This window comes from Podarcis erhardii, assembly GCF_964252035.2.
Source record: "Podarcis erhardii genome assembly, chromosome: 6".
In the NCBI taxonomy this organism is placed as follows: domain Eukaryota; kingdom Metazoa; phylum Chordata; class Lepidosauria; order Squamata; family Lacertidae; genus Podarcis; species Podarcis erhardii.
Window position 1 is genome coordinate 49,115,914 of NC_138510.1, and position 8,403 is coordinate 49,124,316.

The 8,403-nt window shown below is 43.8% G+C and overlaps 1 long non-coding RNA gene across 1 annotated transcript; it reads right to left on the reverse strand.

Annotated features, from left to right (window-relative positions):
- Window positions 1–8,365, reverse strand: LOC309344177. Its single transcript, XR_014157640.1, has 3 exons — window positions 8,343–8,365; window positions 7,416–7,533; window positions 1–2,310 (listed from the first exon to the last, which is right to left on the reverse strand). It is a non-coding gene; the product is annotated as an uncharacterized lncRNA (long non-coding RNA).
- Window positions 8,366–8,403: the final 38 nt, after the last annotated feature.

An 8,403-nucleotide genomic window follows, 5' to 3' on the forward strand; every position in this document is an offset into this window, starting at 1 on the left:
GAGAACAAAAAGTCTCATTGGCACATTGACAAGAAATGCGTTCTGATATTGATTCTATTGGGTCAGCTTCATTTCCATGTGGGAACTTAGGTTAGATTATGACCATGTCACAGTCCATTCAGCTGCATTCACAGCTGAGCTGGGTCTTCAGCCCAGGTTTCCCTGCTCAAATTCCCACATTCATTTTTACAAACTGGTTTGGAGCAGCATTGCTGTTTGAAAGAAGGGGGCATGTTATTTGTACAGCATACACAAACGATTGCAACGATAATGCATACACATCTAGCCTGATCGTTTTAAATTTAATATCCATATATAAACATACAATTGCAACTGGCAATTGCTTATCAAGTCTGTAAAAAAAAAAAAAAAATCCAAAGGTAAACAATTGCTGCAGCAATAGTTTAGAAATCAAACAATCCCAAGTTCAGTCACAAACATCAGCCTGGTCCCATTAGAAATGCCTAATATATCTCAGCTCCTATTAGCTGCTATTGTACAGTATACAAGTCTTCATCATCTTCAATGTACCGTCAAGAAGGATCACCCATGATTCAGATATACAAATTTAATATATAAATAAGCAGTGCTTTTTTCTTAAAAAAAAAAAAAGTTTAGGGGTACTGTCATTTTGACTCAAGAAAAGCACCATTTTATAGTTCAAACTGGGAAAAATAAATACAGTTAATGGACAAAAGTACAAAGATTCACAAAATGTTTAGGGGTATGCGTACCCCCAGAAAAAAGCACTGTAAATAAGTAAATAGGGTGTTGCTGCTCTCGTGAAGTTTTAGAATAATGGAAACTTTAGACGAAAGGAAAAGATTTTCTGAACAAAATGAGAGAGACTTTTTATATTCTGGATTTTTTAACTGACATGATAGCTTTATCCAATTTCAATTGTTTGTATGTGGTCATTCTATCACAGTACTGATTCGATTGAATGTGTGTATTATCAGGTAAATCTTCTGTGAGTACAATGATGTGTCTTGGAGTTGTATCTTTAAGGGTTTGTCCCATTACTTTGACCCCATGTATTAACATTTAACCTGGAAAATATTGCTCACCTTTTAGCACTTGTTATAAACAACTGAGAGCTTGAGCTTTTGGAGTTTTTTTGTTTTAATATAAAATTACGTAGTTTTAAACCCTGTGAAGATGATCTTGATGATCGTATTCCTGTGTACATACCTGCCACACCCAGAAGCAAGAAGGCAAATAAAAAAAAAAGAACTACAGGTTTTTCAAATGCTGTGAACTTAAATATATCTGATTTAATATTTAGAGAATGAATATCAGGCTTTGTTTATACAGCTGCCAGCATGAAAGGAACAAGATGCCTGCCCTCCTGTACGTTCATGTGGCCTTTGAAAGTATTATCCGTGCCTTAAAAAGTGAAGATGTTGACATGTCCTTGCTGCTCCAGAACATTTAGACCATTATTGGCACCATGAGCTTCTTCCAGAAGGGGCAAAATCAAAATCTGAGCAATGCATTAAAAACCCTGAGTTCTGCTGAGGAACTCTATAACACTAACCTTGATTCTTGCATGTTCCTCATTGTAAAGGATATCCTGTTTCTGCTTTCATTTCTGGTTTGGGGTTGTTGTTTTTTGTTGTTGTTTGGTGGTTATACAATGTACAGTTTCCAGCATGCAACAACTGTATTATCATCCTTCCTAAACAAAGAAAAGGGGGTGGAGGAGGAAGAAGAAAGGAAAAGAGAACTTGACAGTATTATTTTCTACATGCTTAAGCCGTTGAGGTTGTTTCCATTAAAGACTAAGAAAAATATATCTTGCTTTCCTTGGTGGCTTTGCAACATCCTGTGTGCTGATGGGTATCTCTTCCTGCCCCCTTAAACCTGGGGCAGTTTGAGCTTGTGTCAACATTGGCAAGGCGTGTTATTATCTTAGTTTGCTTTTCAGAATATTATCAGGAAATCAAAAAGTGGAGCAACGAAACAGAGGGGACTGGTCTCCTATTGTATTTGTGCACTTAGGGAAATTTCAGTCCAATGCCTGCATGGGGTGCCATTGCAGCTCTGTACCCAAGATTTATAAACGTTCCCTTTTATAGCACATTAGGGCTAGATAGTGTAGCAGAAGCCATCCTGAGGAAACACACACAAAATGCTAATTACAAAAACCTGCCTACAATCGTGCAGTAACTCCCAATTTTTTTTAATGGTTTATACTCACACGGGTAGGTGTGTATAGGATAGTAGCTGTTTTGAGGATGAATTTTCCATTTGGATAATTTTGTCATCTTCCAACTCTGTGCAAGGGAGTGACCAGGATTCCATGTTTAGCTGTAGGGCAGATTTATTTCAAGGCATTACAAAACTAGCAATTTAATTCCAGTGTCAGTGCCTTTCATAATAATCCCTAGCATGAAGTTTGGCATGCTAGGAAATTTCCTGGTTGTCCTATTTATATTGTTTCCAATATTTATATCCTGCCTGTCTATGAGAATTAATCAGGGAAATGAACATGTTCAATTTATAATATATTTAAAAAATAATAACAACTATCACTAAAAACAAGCAGGTAAAAAAGTCAAATCTTGTTTAAATGCAGCATCCCAAAAGGCTTGCTGAAAGGTAAACTGATGAAGCCAGGTAGGCCTCTCTTGGGAGGCTATTCCAAATTCTGGCAGTTCAACCAAAAGGCTCTGGCCTGTTTTGTCCACCCATGATGTATTTTACAGGAGGGGCAGTTGGGGAAGGGCTTCAAGTGATGCTTTAGATACTCTGGTTAACATGCTGACTTGCATGTTCTGCTCAAATCTGGTCTCCTGCATGATACTATAAGCCAGGTGCATCCAATAAAGTGGAAGGATGCAAGATTTGGGTCAGACAAAATAAGTACTTCACACAGTCAGTTAAACTGGATCTGCTCCTAGACAATGTGCTGATGGCCACCAACTTGGATGGTTTTAAAAGAGGAGTAGAGAAATTAATGGAGGATAATGCTATTGAGGGTTACTCACTATGACAGCTATGTTTTACTACTAGTGTCAATATCCCTCTGAACAAGCTGCTGGGAATTGCAAGTGGGGCGATTGTTGTTGCCTATGGGAAATTTGCAAGGAGGACCTGAGTGCACCTAGATGGATCTTTGGCCTGATCCAGCAGGGCTCTTACGTTTCAAACCGTCCTCGTGTAGAGTGCATTACAGTAATCCAATCTGGCCTATCCGATTGTGTTCCTGAATGTGTAGTTTATTTCCGTCAGGCACAGGGTACTGCATAAGAACAGAGGGAGAGACTTGCTGGATCATTCCAATGGTCCCTCTTCTCCAGCATTCTGATTTCAACAGTGGCTGTGCAAATGCTTCCATGAGGCAAGGCTACAGTCAGGGCATGAAGGTCAACTGTTCTCCCCAGGCATCTTCTATTCAAAACTAAACTGCCTCTGAACTTGGAGGCTCCAGTTACTGTTGGTGCTTTATATCACTCAGAGACATTTCCTTTATGAATTTATGTAACTCTCCTTTAAAGCTATCAGTACATATGGTGGTAGTGAGTTACAGAATCATCGAGTTGGACCCTAAGGAAAGGTCTAGTCCAACCCCCTGCAAAAATGCAGCTGTCCCACATGGGGATGGAACCTGTGACCTTGGTATTATCAGCACCACGCTCTAACCAACTGAGCTATACACGTTTGTTATGGGTTGTGTGAGGAAACGCTTCCTATTGCCTACTCTGATAATTTACAGCTTGATTATCAGAAAGAAATCCATAGATTTTATGTACAAATGTTTTTCAACAGTCATTAGCAGGCATTTCTCTCGTACAATCAAGGACACTTTCACATCATCCAATAAAATAAGTTTTTAAAACATTGTTATTGTTTCTATCATTTGTTGCTAATCACCCTGGAGCAGCTTTGGGAGGAAGGTTGGGATATAAATTTAAAACATCAAGGGGGAGTTAGGCAGAAAAGAAAAAAGACAACGTGTTTGCCTTTTCTGTGTGAAATATTTTTAAACCTCGTAACAAACAAAAGAATCCCAACAATTAGGGTGTCCTTTGCCATGTGTCAATTTCCTTCCAATTTTCCAAACTGAATGACTGGCATTTACAGAATAAATATGACACGGACAGCACAATGAACTTTAACAACAAGAAAAGCAACCAAGGAACCCCAAACCATAATGAAATCACAATACAAAATAATCTGGGGGGTTGTGGTTGTGGTTCATAGCAAAGGAGGGCATCTTATAGAATCACAAATTTATTATAGCATGAACTTTCAAGGTCTACAATGCATGTGGGTGTCCCCCCCCCCTTATTATAATGTGGTTTGTGTCATGGCCAGAGGACATTGCGTGCATGAGTGTCTAAAAAACTGCTGCACTATCACCATCTCTAAACTGTGTGGCACATTTTTAAAAGTATTTGTTACAATGTTAACCTTCCCGCAGCTTACTATGAACTCTGACCATGTGCTTCATCCCCCGAAACCCTCTTCAGATAAATTCAGTTTGTTCTTTCTGCAGGTGACTCCCGCTGCTGTTTAAAAGGCCTAACTGCAGGCTAACCCCATTGTTAGAATGTGGGTGCCTTCAAAAGACGTAAACGAAATAACATCTGTACTGAACAGCATTGTCTTTTGAGTTTCACGAGGTAATACAAAATGCAGCATTATATGCATTCTTAGTAAGAAGGGCAGGGACTTAGAGCAGTTCCTTGCACCTTGTGTGCATAGGCATATAAGCAAGAAAACCTTCCTTGCAATGTAATTCTGGCATTCCACAGCGTTTTGAAGCCCATCTTGATTCATTATAATAACCTCTTAACGGCAGAAAACCTCACAGAGGAGATGTATTATAACTCTTATTTTAAATATTGGCACTGAAGTGGGGGAGATGGGGGGTTAGGAGCATGGATTTGGGAGAGGGAAAAATCACCAAGGAGCAGCAGCAGCAGCAGGCCCTGTTATTAAACTCTACCACAGCCTCCTAAGCAGAGTGACATGCTGAAGGAGAAATATTGCCATGCAGAGACTTTAGCAACAACCCTTACAAGGGAGAAAATATTCATTAGGAAAAGAGCAAAGTGATGGATGAATTCATTGTGCAGGCTGGACGGGAGGATGCTGGCTGGCACGCAAGATATTGATCTACACGTGTGGGTGGGGGGGGGAGTCTGTGGAGCAGTGGAAAAGCTTTCAGGGATGCAAAAGGTTCCCTGGCTTGCAATTCTTCCCATACCCGTGGGAGCCTTCTGTCTCTGTGGCAGAAGATCCAGACCAGCTGAGCAGGCCTAGTGCTCTCAGGAACAGAATGTTGTCGACCTTTTTAAGGGGAGGGGCGGACCCCAAAGTTGTTGACCTTTTTAAGGAAAGGTTCCCCAGAGTTGTTGACCTGAACTTGGGAATTCCACAAGATTTCACTACAGGGAAGGAGAGGCAAGAGCTGGGCGTGGGGTGGGGAACCTACCCCTTCCTTTACTGGATAGAAAGTGGGACAGAGGAAAGCAGAAAGGAGAGGGCATTTAACCCAGCGACGGAGAGGAGAGGAGGGTGGGGGTCAGGAAGCTGAGCCGGGGCAGAAATAGCGTCTCTCGTCCCGCCCACGCAGGCTTCCCTGATCCCCTCGGAGTGGGTGAGGCGGGACAGCAGCAGATTGTCCTCGCCCACGACCACACACGCAGCGTGCGGGGTGAGCGTTTGCAGCCCGCTGTATTTCACCACGCTACTTAAAGGGAGAAACAAAAGTGCACTTGGGCACAGCTAAGGACGGGTCTGGGGGGCGGGTAGCCAAACCCATGAAATAATTCGCTCAGAGTTCAGCTGGGTCTCCCGAAAAGAGCATGGACTGAGTCGCAGCGGCAGCAGCTCTTTCTGCTCCTGGGTGAGGAGGAGTGTCTTTGCAAACGCTTTGGAGTTCCCTTCTGCCTGCCGGGAAGCCGCCCGAAAAGGGAGAGGCGGGGTCTTCGCTTGCTGGTGGGGAGCTTTGGCAGGGAGCTGCTGGGAGAGGCTTCCGATTCCCCGACGAAACCGTTCCCACCCACCCTCTTCGGGGCTTGGGAGGCAAGCTGCACGCTCCGGCGTGCAGGGAAAAGGGAGGCCGCAGGCAAAGCCGCGCAACTCCCCCACTCGCTGGGCCGCCCCTAGAGGGCGGCGCTGTGGGGCAGCGCCCACTAAGCTCTATGGGAAAGACGTCTCTGAGCGCGCACCTTGCTTGGCAGGCACGCTCTGGCTGCAGCACGGATGTGGAAGTAAACTCCACTTAACTGCACAAGACTTATATTTCAGAGTAAATGCACTTAGGATTGGGGCGTTCCCAAGTGCCTTAATCTTCAGTCATTACTGTTTCTCTATCCCATGGGTAGGCAAACTAAGGCCCGGGGGCCGAATCCGGCCCAATCGCCTTCTAAATCCGGCCTGCGAACGGTACAGAAATCAGCGTGTTTTTACATGAGTAGAATGTGCCCTTTTATTTAAAATGCATCCCTGGGTTATTTGTGGGGCATAGGAATTCGTTCATTCCCCCCCCCAAAAAAATATAGCCTGGCCCCCCACAAGGTCTGAGGGACAGTAAACCGGCCTCCTGCTGAAAAAGTTTGCTGACCCCTGCTCTATCCACACCTCTCCAGCTCCCAGCAACATAATTCAGCTGCCCTATATAAACTGTCTTGCTATGCATAGGGACTTTTACACTACCATGTACTGTGTGGCGCCAGCATGTCCCCAGCATGTTTATGTGTGGGAGAGAGAACTGCATGTCTACAACATATATTTTATGTTGCATATATCTTTACCCTCCTAGTGTGAAGAAATGCAAGGCATTTTTATGGCTAAAGGAGTCCTATGAGAGGAAGGAAGCATATTCTAAGCAAAGAATTACTTGAAAAGGACTGAAAACAAAGCAGCCAGCTATTACGTGTCTGTATTTCAAACAGTGTACAGTTCTGATGGTCCCATCTCAAAACGTAAATCCTAGAGCTAGGACAGGTACAGAAAAGATACCTGAAACAAGTGATTGACCATCACCTTCATGAGGAAAGGTTGTAGTGCCTGGGTATTTTTGGTTACAGATAGGTAGCTGTGTTGGTCTGCCATAGTCAAAACAAAAAATCTGTGTATCTGAAGAAGTGTGCATGCCCACGAAAGCTCATACCTAGAACTAACTTAGTTGGTCTTTAAGGTGCTACTGGAAGGAATTTTTTGTTTTGGGTATTTTTGGTTTATGAAGAGGGGGAAGTGACTGGATTTGGGTGGTGGGCACATGATTCTAACATTATTCATGATGTAGAGAAAGTGGATTGAGAGCAGTTTTTCTCTTTGAAAGGAACTTCAAACAGTACATAGTTAAAATTATAGAATTCACTCCCATAAGATGTAGTGATGGCTTTAAATGAGGGCATAGAGAAATTTGTGGAGGAAAACAGCCATTCATTGCTACTAACCATAATGGCTTTATATTGTCTCCAGCGTTGGGGATGGTATGTTCTTGTATACCAGCTTCTGGAAATCACAAGTGAGGAGAGTGCTCCGCTTGCAGCCCTCCCATAGACATCTGGTTAGCTACCATGAGAAGAAAACATTGGCCTAGTAGATGGACCTTTAGACCAATCCAGTAGCGGAGATACATTCTTAATGCTAGAAATTGCGGCCATACAACAGTGGTTGGCAGTAGATTCATTTCAAGCCGGACAAAATGGGGTACAGACGACTCTCAACTTATGTAAGGGTTGCATTCTGGGGCAAGTGCATAAAGCTAAAATCACAAGTAGTCAAAACACATTGGGTTCAATGGTGGGTGGGGCTTGCCAAAGTCATTTCCTCCACCCTTTATTATTATTATTTTGCCAAGCGTGTAAAGCTGAATGCACGCAAGTTAAATGTGTGCAAGAGTTATCCTGCACTTCTCACAATGCATAAACAAACAAAATCGGCTTCCTCCAGATGGAGAAATGGCTACTAGCTTACATACCTTTAAAGGGAATTTGATAAACTCAGTAGGGCTCTGCTATTAGTTAACTACCGACCGCTAGAAGAACAATCTCTTGACTTGTAGCAGCTAGCGGAACCTCCAGGGTCAGAGGCAGTACATCGGAGTCCTGCCCTCATCAGCTGGATAGCTCCGTGGATTAGCGTGTGATGCTGATCATGCCCGGCAGGCACTTGGCAGCCGCTGTGGGCAGCGACGCCAGACTGCGAGACCCTTCGGTCTGCTCCATTTGGCTTTTATTCTGTGTTTCTCGGGGCGAGACTCCAGCGTAGGCTCAGAAGCCCGGGCATCAACTCGGGGCGTTTTCTGCTCCCGGTCCTGCTAAAATGGCTGGCGGCGGAGGACGGCGGGAAGGCCGAGGAAGGGAGGCCAGGATTCGAACCTGCCACTCTCGCGCCCCTGGCCTTTCTCGGACATGCGCAGAGCGCGCGCGCCGCGGGTTG